Raw genomic sequence first — 14,389 nt, forward strand, 5'->3', positions numbered from 1 at the left:
GTTTAGAAATTATCTTGCTGACATTCCATGGCAGTCTTTCTTCTCTAGTGATGCCAGTTCTACTCAATCTCACATTTGTAACTTAATACTAGCTGGTATGGATTTATTTATACCAAGTCAGCAGTTCACTAAAAGATCGAACTCTCCAAAATGGTATGATAGCAACTGTGCCAGACCAACAGCCCAAAAGTCATTAGTATATAACTCATACTTAAAATTTTAAAAAATCCGAATCACCCTCTCAATTTAAAATTGCTAGGAATCATGCAAAAAATGTAATAAATCTTGCTAAATCAAACTCTCCTCAAAATCAAGCATCAAAACTACTTATCAACCCTGGTGACAATAGAATATTCTGGTCAACATTCAATTCTTTCAATAATAACTTTAACATCATCCATTTTCCCACTAATATCTTCAGATGGTAACATTACAAATGACCCACATGGGAATGCAGATATCTTTGCCAGCACATTTGCCAGAAATTCTACCATAGAGGAAGTCAGCCAGGACATCCCAGTACTAGAACTTGACTCTCCCGAAATTGTTCCACTTAAAATTCAGACAAGACACCTAGACAATTTACCTACCAACAAAGCTCCAGGACCAGACAGAATTCCTCCAATTGTTTTGAAAAAGTGTTCCACAGAACTTGCTTCTGTTCTAACTAAATTATTAAGACTATGCATACATACTTCATTCCCTATTTCATGGAAAGAAGCCAATATCCACCCAATTCCAAAAAAAGGAAGTTCCTCTGACTCCTCTGATTTCAGACCAATAGCTGTCACATCTTCTTTTGGTAAAATATTTGAAACTTTAATTAACCCTCTCGTGCACCGTAAGTTTTCAACAAGTTTTGATTCCACGCACAGAACCAAAACCTCGCTCAGGCTGGCTCCGCTCCGCGGCAAGGGAAAAATGTCTATGGCCCAATTTACCCTCGGAAAGTGCATATATTGTTATAAATCGATTCCCATCATCTTCATTCATGTTTATACCATCATATAAGAAAAAATAAAACATAAAACAGATGAATAAACGTAGAGAAATGAAGCCTGAATAAACCTAATTTACGTGAAAACTAGCATCTCATAATTTCCCAACATCACTGTGAAAATTTTTTCCCTTGACGCACAGTTCCAAAGGACAGGTCTATATGCAGAATTTCACGATCTTTCATCTGTGAAAGTTTCAAGTTGATACGTCCAATAGTTCTCGAGTAAATTAAAAAAAAAAAAAAAAAACTACGAAAATCGCCTTTTGTTTATTATTTCGTATGTTGTTAGTGACACTGTAACAAACATATATATAAATTCTATCCAGTTTTGTAGCCCAAAGATTAAGGAAGCCCATGATATAATTCACAGGGTTATAACCCTTACTGTTATGAAGAAAATGAATTTTGAAAAGTCACGATGGGTTACACGTGGTGACAGCACCTATGCTCCGGCCTGTAGGCTATGTTCGTCTTTCGTAACTTTTCCCCAATTATTTTCACACGTAGGTTACTTTGCTTTACAAAAGATGCATATGAAATCATCAGCTTGATCAAGTTTTCTTCAGATTTTGATGTGACCTGTACTTTACGAGTATAATGACTGAGAGAATAGCAATGAAATCCACCACACTTTTCCTATGAGAAATATTTAGTAAACACACATTTTATACCTTACAATACAATAGTATGAAAACTAGACAAATAAGGTGGTTACTCACGTCCTCTAGCAGTGTTGTAATGTTTCTTGAGAGGAGATGGAGTTGCAGAGACGAGGACAGGTACGATCACAGCCTGTGTGTGTATGTGTGTGTGTGTGTGTGTGTGTGGAGTGATGGCAGTGGTGTCAGTTGTCATAGGAGTGATGGCAGTGGTGTCAGCTGTCATATGAGTGATGGCAGTGGTGTCACTTGTCATATGAGTGATGGTAGTGGTGTCAGTCATCATAGGAGTGATGGCAGTGGTGTCAGTGGTCATAGGAGTGATGGCAGTGGTGTCAGTTGTCATAGGAGTGATGGCACTGGCGTCAGTTGTCATGTACTCTTTCTCTGATAAGCCCTTGCGAGACATTGTAGGTTTAGTGTAAAAATAGGAGGGGAACGGTAAAAATCGGTTAGGAATTTTCAAATCTGGCTTTCTCTGAAACTATATAAGAAACATTTATACACTTTCTACACAAGCACACTGCACTATATGTAACACGATATCACTATACACACGTAAGGTATGGATGGAGCAATAGTAGCCAAATGCGGGTTTAAATGCCCGGCCACGCACTCTCATACCCTCCCAGCCTGACTGACGGGACAATACTGAGCTAAATATGGGCTGCTTTCCCTTTCAATAAGCTCCCAGCTGTTGCCATGCATTTACCCTGGACCTGACAACCCTAAGCTTTGACTCAACAAAATTTGATGCAAATCCATCAAGAGGAAAAGTTTCTACGACCATTTATAGAGAAGTTACTCTTCAGATTGCAAGGCTTATGACTTACACTGCGTCATCTTGCGCGAGGGGGTTAATAAGCACATAATTAAACATCTTGAATTCAACAACTTACATAGTGATAGACAATATGGTTTTTGCCACGAAAGATCCACCATTGATGTACTCAATCTCCTGACTCATACCATTCATCAATCAATCAACCTACATGGAGAAACTCATGCAGTAGCCCTTGATATTTCTAAAGCTTTCGACAGAGCATGGCATTGTTCCCTGCTGTCCAAACTCCCTTGCTATGGATTAATGTCTTCTGTTCCTCTGCTCTCCTCATATCTCAGTGACATAAAAAATAAGAGTAAAAGTAGATGATGTATACTCCAATTTCCATTCAACTAACGCCAGCATGCCACAGGGATCAGTTCTGGTGCCAACCCTGTTCCTGGTTCATATTAATGATCTTTTATCTGTTACCCAAAATCTCATCCATTCATATGCACATGACCCAACACTTCATAGCTCATCCACACTCAGACACCCATTTACAAAGTGTAATATCTCTAACTCTCAACTCAGTACAGCCATCTCCATAAATCAAGACTTATCTACGATCAATGAATGGGGACAAACCAACTTTGTCTCATTTAATGCTGGTAAAATCAAATACCTGTATATACAATTTACTAATAGACAGATATTGCCAGAGTCATATATTACCTTCAATGCTACTAATATTCCCATGTCCAAAAGTATTGAAATTCTTGGTATATCATTTAACAGTGCCCTCAGCTGGACCTCTCATGTCAGATCACTTGCCAAAACCGCCTCAAAGAAACTTGGATTATTGTACAGAGTCCGTAACTTCTTCACTGACGAGCAGTTAGCTATAATTTATAAGTCATGTGCACTCTCAGCTTGATTATTGCTCACCCTTGTGGAATGAATGTGGAGAGGTTGCATTAAAACAACTTGACAAAATTCAGAACAAAGCTGCTGGAATTATTAATAACCCTGTAGTTATAAATAAACTACCTCCCCTACAAGTAAGAAGGAATGTTGCCTCCCTTGCATTATTTTACAGATATTTTTATGGCAAATGCTCAGATGAAGTTGCATCCATTGTGCCACCTCTCCATGCCTTCCCTCATGCTACACGGGCATCTGGTAGTGCTCATGACCGGAACATCACTCAGCCATATTGCAGAAAATCTCCCTATCAGAATTCTTTCATTCCCCGAACTACATCTCTTTGGAACTCGCATCCCCAGAGTAGTTTCCCTCCAAACTTCAACATACAGCAGTTCATGTCCAACTGTTACAGATATTTTATGAATGGAGGACACCAGCAATCTGGTGTATGGATTATTATTTTTTTTTTACTCATTTGTTTTTCCTTCTTCTGTTCTGTTATTAAAAAAAAAAAAAATCATCTGCAGTAGACTAATGCCCCGACTATCTGTAGGAAAAAGTAGAACCACAGCAAATGAATAACAACTGTAGGCATGGATGAAGAAAATGACAAAATATTTTTGGAGTTATTTTTGGCATTCTCGAAAAGTTCATATATCAGGTTTTTCTTTCATAATGTCCACATACATTCAGGCCTCCCAATACAGCAGCTTGATCAAGTGGTGTGGCAGCTGATGTAGAAGTACCAAGGAAAAAAAAGAAAGAAGAAGAAAGTAGCACTGTCACGTTTCCCCCTTTTCTCTATATACATGCACATACACATCATGTAACCTCGGGTCTGACGGACCCTGATTATGTCACACATCAGGTAACCTGGAGTCCATAGGACTCCATCAGCTCTATAGAGAAAGAATAGAGCCATATCCAGGAATAACCCCATCACCTCCCTAAACTACTTAACTAGTCGAGAAGGTAGCTATGAGGACAAATCCCTAGGGCTATTAGTCCAGACCCTGTTGTAGAGACCTGTATACATCTTCTTAGGAAGAAGCTTTGACTGGTGATTTGAGTACAGGATACCGCCAGCTTCAAAACAGTATTAGGTGGAATTGCTAGAATCATAGCATAAGTGAGAAAATGGCGGTTTTCAAAATGGCCACCACCGGGGTCTTTCAGGACCACAAAGGCTTACAATTTGTAATAGAAATGAAGTACCTCGAAGATTACTATGGGGTTTTCAGGCACAGCCGACACAATGGTGCCTATAGGAAATCAATATGACCTTGCCTACTACCCGAAATCCAAGATGGCCACCATCCGGACCCTCCCCAAACAAAAAAGTCGCGTATCTTTTGAAAGAAACATCATGACTGGATGATTTTTTTGCTAATTATGAGGTTTTCAGGCACTGCCGACACTATCGTACCATTACTGATTCAATATCACAACATCTGATACTCAAAATTCAAGATGGCCGTCTTTCAAATTCCGTAACTAACAAGAAAGTTCTCAAATTCTCGATATAGTTGGAACATAGCAGTACTCTCTGGATATTACTATTTCACTTTTTTTTTTTTTGTAAATATCTGCTTGAATTCAGTTTTGGAAGGAAGTCATTACCTACTTTCCTTCCATGGAATCATGATGGTGTCAGATCTTCACAACTCCTTGGCATGAGAGGCATTCAGGGAGTGGTTGGTGCAGAATGATTGTAGTATCAATGATGAATTCACAGAACGTGCACACTAAGTACAGAAAGCTCTATGTGCAAAGGAAAGACCCACTCAGAAGTCTGCAGAACTATTTGACCAGAACAATTTGAGTGTTTTCTGGAAGAATGCTGTGCAAAATCTAAGGTTTGTCAGCACCTGCAAGTGTTTCAACAGATGGCTGCAACTATCAAGCGTGCAGTTGCATCAGATCGAGAAGGAAATTTCCCTCTGCACATAGCTTCCATGGAAGCTTCTTTGCCAATCTTCTGAGAAAGCGACTGCATAAACTACTTTCACTGTGGTATGGTCTACCTTGAATCCACGAAAGCCTTAGAAGCAACTCACTCGGATGTTTTTCAGTGGTTCATGCATGGTCAGTTTGTTGCGAAGGACTGAGTTGAAAGTTTCATCAATGCTGTTTCACCGGATATGATGCTTGAACAATCCATCCACAGGGCATCAAAAAGTGCTGGGGGCATTGTTGGCCAAACAAGAAGTCTGAGGGTCGTGATCGAGTGGCAACTCATTTTCCACAAAATTCTCCTCATCTTAAACAACTTCAGGGATATTATGAACGGTGTCAATAAATCATAGTGAATCGGAGAGGGTTCATCATGAACTTACTGGATACAAAGCTCATCAGCTGAATGAAAACGTTCCAAAGCCCCTGGACTTTGTGTGAGAAAGGGGTAACCCTTAAGTCATCAAGGCTCCTGCCATCAAACTGCACAATCTAATCACTAAGCAACTGGCATTGGATGAATTGGCCGTCTGGCTGCTCCAAATGCAGGTGAATGGGGATCAACTGGGAAGAGAATTCCGGAGAGAGAGGTTTGTTGACAAGACCAAAAAACTCTCTACCATTATATCGAAGAGGAATTTACCTCAACAGCAAACCACCTACTGATGTGAGTGACATCGCAAATGATAGCAGCGGCTCAGTGCGACATCGAAATTGTGAAAGAGTGAGGCATGGAACTTGAATCTACCTATGCCCATGATATCTCCAAAGGTGTAAAGACATAATTTTGAACATTTACCATATTACCTCCTGGGGGTAGGGGAGTTTTCAAGAATACTCCCCCAGTATCCCTGCCTGTCATACAAGGCGACTATAAGGGTTGGCGGAGGGTTAGTGCCCCTCCCCAGAAAACAACTAACTAAAAAGACAAACAATAAGCCTCGGACAAGGACTGACCAAACGATGACGACCAAGGACCGGACAAAGGAGATGGTAATCGGAACATGGAATGTAAGAGGTGTGAATGATAAGGTGAAAGAGAGAGAGAGATTGTCCAGGTGCTTGAGAGTGCGAAAGTGGATGTATGTGGAGTAACTGAAACTAAATGGGGAAGTGAGAGTGTGAGAGAATGGAAGTATGGATGGGGTATATAATGACAATATTCTGGTCAATTCTTAATTCTTTCAATAATAACTTTAACAAGTCATCTTCCATTCCCCCACTAAAATCTTCAGATGGCAATATTACAAATGACCCCCGTGGGAAAGCAGATATCTTTGCTAGTACCTTTGCAAGAAACTCTACCATAGATGATACCAGCCAGAATGTCTCAGTACTGGAACTTGATTCTCCCGAAATTGCCCCACTTAAAATACAGACAAGATAACGTAAAATCCATCTTAGACAATTTACCTACCAACAAAGCTCCAGGCCCAGATGGAATTCCGCCAATTGTTTTGAAAAAGTGTTCCCCTGAACTTGCCTCTGTCCTAGCTAAATTATTCAGACTATGCATACATACTTCTTTATTCCCAAATTCATGGAAAGAAGCCAATATCCACCCAGTTCCAAAGAAAGGAAGTTCGTCTGACCCCTCCAATTACAGACCAATAGCTGTCACATCTTCTCTTGGTAAGGTATTTGAAACTTTAATTAATAAGCATATTGTTAAATATCTTGAATCCAACAACTTAATTAGTGATAGACAATACGGTTTTTGCCACGAAAGATCCACCATTGACATACTCAATCTCTTAACTCATACCATCCATCAATCAATTGATCTTTTTGGAGAAACTCATGCAGTAGCTCTTGATATCTCTAAAGCTTTCGACAGAGTATGGCACCGTTCCCTGCTGTCCAAACTCCCTTGCTATGGACTAACGTCTTTTGTTCCTTTGATTTCTTCTTATCTTAGTGACAGGAAAATAAGAGTAAAAGTAGATGATGTACAGTATATTTGAATTTCCACTCAATTAACGCCGGCGTGACGCAGGGGTCAGTTCTGGCGCCAACCCGATTTCTGGTTCATATTAATGACAGAGGACACCAGTAATCTGGTGTATGGATTATTTTTTTTTTACCCATTTGTTTTTCCTTCCTCCGTTCTGTTATATATATATATATATATATATATATATATAAAGGAGTAGGTGAGACTCAGAGGGCAAAAGAAGGAGTGTGTACAGTTGTGAGTAAAAGATGGAAGAAGACCATAAGAGAGTACGGATCAGTTGGGTCAAGGATTGTGTGGGTAAGATTGAAAGTTGGAATACAAATGTGGGCGATTGTGTGTGTGTATGCGCCAATGCAAGATCGTGCAAGCAGAGTGAGAGAAGAGTTCTGGACAAATGTGGAAGTGTGCACAGAAAAGTTTGGAAGGAATGAGAGAGTGTTTTTGATTGGTGATATGAATGGTAAAGTAGGGAATGTGAAGGTGGATGGAATAGTTGGTGAGAGGGGTGTGCCTGCTGAGATAGATGAGAATGGCAGTGCGTTAGTGGACATTTGTGCTGGAAGGGGGTTGGTGATAGCCAATATCCTCTTCAGACATAAAATGATCCACAGGTATAAATGGCGAGTGATGAGAAGGGTGGGTGGTGAACTGAATGAAAGGAAGGCAATGATTGATTATGTGTGTGTGGATGAAAGGATGGGAAGATATGTAATGCATGCAAGAGCTTATAGAGGTTGAGGGAGTGGACTTTCTGACCACTATTTGGTGGTGGTCAGAATCAAGATCCAAATAGGATGGAGAAATAGAAGAAGGGAAGGACGGGAAGGAGTATTTGCAAGGAGAGTGGAAAGGTTACAAGAGGATGAGAAAATGGCAGAATATAAGAGAGAAATGGAGGAACGATTGGGTAAATATGAATTGGAGCAGATGGGGGACGTGGAAGGTGTGTGCAGGATATTCAGAGAAGAAATATGTGAAGCATGTGATGTGATGTGTGGGATGAAGAGAAGACGGAGGGGGGTGCAAGGAACAGCATGGTGGACTGAAAAGGTGAGATAGGCTGTGGCACAAAAGAAGAAAGCATACAATGAATGGATGAGAAATAGGGGCATGGAAGAAGTTGAGAGACGGAAGAGAGAGTTATATATAGAAAGAAAGAGAGAGGTGAAAAGATTAGTAAGAGAGAGTAAGAAGAGAGTGGATGAGGAATTTGGAAGGAATATGAGTGAAAAGTGGAGGGACTGTAAGAAAATGTTCTGGAAAGAGGTGAAGAGAGTAAGACAGGGTGGAATGAAGTTAGTAGGGGAGTGAAAGATAAAAATGGTAGATTACGGTACTAGTGGAGAAGGGACAAATAGTGAGCAGATGCAGAGAACATTTTAAGGACTTGTTGAACATAGAGGATGGTAGTAATGTGAGTATAAGTGGCTGGGGAATGGCTGGGAGAAGGAGAGAGGTGAGAAGACAGGAAGAAATCAGTAGGATAGAAGTTGTGGAAGCAATGAAGAAAGTTAAACTGGGGAAAGCCCCAGGAATTGATAGAGTGTGTAGTGAAACGCTGAAGCATGGGGGAGAGATAGTAGTAGAATGGATGTGGAAGATGTGCAGATTGGCCTGGGGGGAAGGTAGAGTCCTGGAGGATTGGAAGTCAGGTAAAATTATTCTCTTGTACCAAGGAAAAGGGGAAAAAGAAGTGTGTGGTAATTATAGGGGCATTTGCCTTCTTAGTATAATAGGAAAAGTGTATGGTAGGATACTTATTGACAGAGTTAGAGAAAGAACAGAGGAATTAGTTGGAGAAGAACAGGGAGGCTTTAGGAAGGGAAGAGGTTGTGTAGATCAGATATTCATTCTTAGATCTTTAGTGGAAAAGTTTCTAGAGAAGGGAAAGAAGTTGTATGCAGCTTTCATGGATTTGGAGAAAGCATATGACATGGTGGATAGACAAGGATTGTGGAAAGTATTAAGAATATATGGAGTAGATGGGAAGTTGTTGAATGCTGTGAAGAGTATGTATGACGGTGCTAAGGCTGCAGTGTGTGGATGGTGAACTGAGTGAATTTTTCTCTTTCAAGGCTGTGTTGAAACAGGGATGTGTCATGTCTCCATGGTTGTTCAATCTGTACATGAATGGGGTAATAAAAGAGGTACAAGGTAGGGTAGTGGATGTTGGAGTGGCCCTGGTGAGAGAGGGTAGTGTTTGGAAACTCCCTGTACTGTTGTTTGCAGATGATACTGTGTTGTTGAGTGAAGACGAAGGGGAGCTGCAAGGCTTGGTGGATGAGTTTGGGAGAGTGTGTAAGAAACGGAATATAAAGGTGAATGTAGGGAAGAGTAAAGTGATGGTCTTCGAGAGAGGTGAAGTCAGTGAATGTACAGTGAGGTTGGATGGTGAGGAATTGGAAAATGTGAGTACGTTTAAGTACTTGGGTAGTGTGATGAGTGAGGATGGAGGTTTGGAGGGTGAAGTGCTTGAAATGGTACAGCAGGGAAGAAAGGTTGCTGGTTCCTTGAAAGCAATGATAAGAAACAGGGAAGTAAGTATGGAAGTGAAAAAGTTACTACATGACAGTATTGTGATACCAACTCTAACGTATGGAAGTGAAGCTTGGACGTTGTTGGAAGGACACAAGTCGAGTGAGAGCAGTGGAAATGAGTTATTTAAGAGGAGCCTGTGCAGTCACATTGAGAGACAGGCTGACAAATGAGGATATAAAGGAGCGATGTGGTGTGGATGTGTATGTGATAGGAAGCGTTAGGAGGAATACACTGAGGTGAGGGTGAGAGACTGATGAGGAGAGTGTATGTGAGTGAGGTGGAGGGGGAGAGAGGGAGGGGGAGGCCGAGGATGAGATGGAGGGATGGGGTGGAGAGGTATATGGGAAAGGGGGGTGTGAGTTAGGGGCAGGGTAGTGAAATGGCGGGGGACAGGGCGACGTGGAGGCGATTTGTTTGTGGCCACCCCAAACGGGATTGAGGCGTCTGGCAATAGATAGAGACTGATAGAGAGAATACTGAAATGGACCAAACTGGATCTTGAATGAATGAACTGGAGCCAACCAATATAGTCAGCTACTAGTAGCCTGTAGTGAATGAAAATTACAAATAATTATCCAGCAATGATCCTAAAATGCTTTATGAAGTTATAGCCCTTTGGTTCTAAATTTAAAAATTAGTCTAGGCGTACATAATTTCTTTCCACAGGAAACTAATGAAAATAACCTATTCTACAGCTTGCATTACTACCTATCTATCTATTGCCAGACGCCTCAATCCCGTATGGGGTGGCCACAAACAAATCGCCTCTAAGTCGCCCTGTCCCCCGCCATTTCACTGCCCTGCTCCCAACTCACACACCCCTCTCTCATATACCTCTCCACCCCATCCCTCCATCTCATCCTCGGCCTCCCCCTCCCTGTTCCCCCCTCCACCTAACTCACATACACTCTCTTCGTCAGTCTTTCACCCTCCATCCTCTCCACATGGCCAAACCACCTCAGTGTGTTCCTCATAACGCTTCCTATCACATCCACATCCACACCACAACTCTCCTTTACATCCTCATTCGTCAGCCTGTCTCTCCATGTGACTCCAGAGGCTCCTCTTAAATAACTCAATTCCACTGCTCTCACTCTTGACTTGTGTCCTTCCAACAACGTCCAAGCTTCACTTCCGTACGTTAGAGTTGGTATCACAATACTGTCATGTAGTAACTTTTTCACTTCCATGCTCACTTCCCTATTTCTTATCACTGCTTTCAAAGAACCAGCAACCTTTCTTCCCCGTACATTTTCAAGCACTTCACCCTCCAAACCTCCATCCTTACTCTTCACACTACCCAAGTACTTAAATGTACTCACATTTTCCAATTCCTCACCATCCAACCTCGCTGTACATTCATTGACTTCACCTCTCTCAAAGACCATCACTTTACTATTGCCTACATTCACCTTTAGATTCCGTTTCTTACACACTCTCCCAAACTCATCCATCAAGCCTTGCAGCTCCCCTTCGTCTTCACTCAACAACACAGTATCATCTGCAAACAACAGTACAGGGAGTTTCCAAACACTATCCTGTCTCACCAGGGCCACTCCAAGATCCTCTACCTTACCTTGTACCTCTTTTATTACCCCATCCATGAACAGATTGAACAACCATGGAGACATGACACATCCCTGTTTCAACCCAACTTTCAAAGAGAAAAATTCACTTAGTTCACCATCCACACGCACTGCAGCCTTCGCACCATCCTACATACTCTTCACAGCATTCAACAACTTCCCATCTACTCCATATATTCTTAACACTTTCCACAATCCTTGTCTATCCACCTTGTCATATGCTTTCTCCAAATCCATGAAAGCCGCATACAACTTCTTTCCCTTCTCTAGAAACTTTTCCAGTAATGATCTAAGAATGAATATCTGATCTACACAACTTCTTCCCTTCCTAAAGCCTCCCTGTTCTTCTCCAACTAATTTCTCTGTTCTTTCTCTAACTCTGTCAATAAGTATCCTACCATACACTTTTCCTATTATACTAAGAAGACAAATGCCCCTATGATTACCACACACTTCTTTTTCCCCTTTTCCTTTGTACAAGGGACTCTACCTTCCTCCCAGGCCAATCTGCACATCTTCCACATCCATTCTACTACTATCTCTCCCCCATGCTTCAGCATTTCACCACACACTCCATCAATTCCTGGGGCTTTCCCTGATTTAACTTTCTTCATTGCTTCCACAACTTCTATCCTACTGATTTCTTCCTGTCTTCTCACCTCCCTCCTTCTCCCAGCCATTCCCCAGCCACTTATACTCGCATTACTTCCATCCTCTATGTTCAACAAATCCTTAAAGTGTTCTCTCCATCTGCTCACTTTTTCTCCCTTCTCCACTAGTAATCTACCATTTTTATCTTTCACTCCCCTGCTAACTTCACTTCCACCCTGTCTTACTCTTTTCACCTCTTTCCAGAACATTTTCTTACAGTCCCTCCACTTTTCATTCAAATTCCTTCCAAATTCCTCATCCACTCTCTTCTTACTCTCTCTTACTAATCTTTTCACCTCTGTCTTTCTTTCTACATATAACTCTCTCTTCCGCCTCTCAACTTCTTCCACGCCCCTATTTCTCATCCATTCATTGTATGCTTTCTTCTTTTGTGCCACAGCCTGTTTCACCTCTTCAGTCCACCACGCTGTTCCTTGCACCCCCCTCCGTCTTCTCTTCCTTCCACACACCACATCACATGCTGCACATATTTCTTCTGTAAACATCCTACACACACCTTCCACGTCCCGCATCTGCTCCAATTCATATTTGCCCAATCGTTCCTCCACTTCTCTCTTATACTCAGCCATTTTCTCATCCTCTTGTAACCTTTCCACTCTCCTTGCAACTACTCCTTCCTCTCGTCTTTCCCTTCTTCTATTCCTCCATCTTACTTGAATTCTAATTCTGGCCACCACCAAGTAGTGGTCAGAAAGTCCACTCCCCCAACCTCTATAAACTCTTGCATCCATTACACATCTTCGCATTCTTTCATCCACACACACATAATCAATCACTGCCTTCCTTTCCTTCAGTTCACCACCCACCCTTCTCATCACTCGCCATGTATACCTGAGGATCATTCTATGCCTGAAGAGGGTATTGGCTATCACCAACCCCCTCCCAGCACAAATGTCCACTAACGCACTGCCATTCTCATCTATCTCAGCAGGCACACCCCACTCACCAACTATTCCATCCACCTTCACATTCCCAACTTTACCATTCATATCACCAATCAAAAACTCTCTCTCATTCCTTCCAAACTTATCCATCCACACTTCTACATTTGTCCAGAACTCTTCTCTCACTCTTCTAGCACGATCTTGCGTTGGCACATACACACACACAATCGCCCACATTTGTATTCCAACTTTCAACTTTACCCACACAATCCTTGACCCAACTGATCCATACTGTCTTATGCTCTTCTTCCATCTTTTACTCACAACTATACATACGCCTTCCTTTGCCCTCTTATTCTTACCTACTCCTGCACATATACCCCATCCATACTCCCATTCTCTTTTTTGCATTACAAAACTGCAAATAGCCTATATTAGTTTTGGTTTTAAATGTTCATTAGCCCTGTCAGGAAACTTGGTCTGTGCACCCCTATCACCTCTCCCAGTTTTGGCCCAGCCAGATAATTATTTCCCCTGGCTGAAAGTAGTTTATACTTTTTGTTACAGAATGGGAACTAATACAGATACTAATTATTGTTTTGTCACTTTGGAAAGTCAAAAGGTGTAGTTTTCTTTTGCTCTGTGCTGTAAATTTGTAAACTTATAAATTGTTGTAGAAATAAACGTATGAATACTATATTGCGTTCATTCACAAAGAAGTTGGAAATTTCTGAGAAAGTAAAATATCATTACTGTATATTAAATACACCTTTTTTCTGTTTGACTTACAATAATCCCTGTAATAACCAGACGTCCAATTCCCGGACACCACAGTTTCCAGACATTTTGGGCCCGGGCCCTTGGAACCCCCTAATGGCCAAAAAATGTAAAAGAGAGAAAAAAAAAACTGACATTTCTTCAACCGTACTCTGAACTTGGCGCACGGCACTGAGCAGCTGTGTTTTTGCGTGTAGTACAGGGGCCCGCTGCTTCCTCCCCTCCCCAGTTCCCACCAAACTACAATCGTGATTAGACACTCGTTGCAATGGCTGCCACATGTGCTCAGTTTTGTGAATAAACAGTGAATATAATGCAATATCTTGCCAATAGACCACATGGGAATTTACAGTGTTGTGCAGTGTTAAGAAATTGGAATTTAGAGTGCACTGGATTAAGCGCACAGTGCAAACTGACGTGTTGCAACTGGCGTGGCATAAGTAAGAACAGAATGCACAGTGTTAAACAGTTGTAATTCACAGTGTTAAAGATTAATTGCTGCACGACACTGGATTACTGTATGTGCTTCAAGAGCATTTTCACCACTGCTAGAGCCTTAGAGGAGGCGGGTTAATCGTCGTAATGGCCACGGCCGTGTTGTAAGTACTCTGTACAGTGCAAAATATTTTCCAAACTTCTAATTCTTCATTCTTTGGTTTCTTTTATTTCATGG

The sequence above is a fragment of the Coenobita brevimanus genome, chromosome 10 (genome assembly GCF_032717465.1).
Source record: "Coenobita brevimanus isolate Jiangsu-jjx chromosome 10, ASM3271746v2, whole genome shotgun sequence".
NCBI classification, from domain to species: Eukaryota; Metazoa; Arthropoda; class Malacostraca; order Decapoda; family Coenobitidae; genus Coenobita; species Coenobita brevimanus.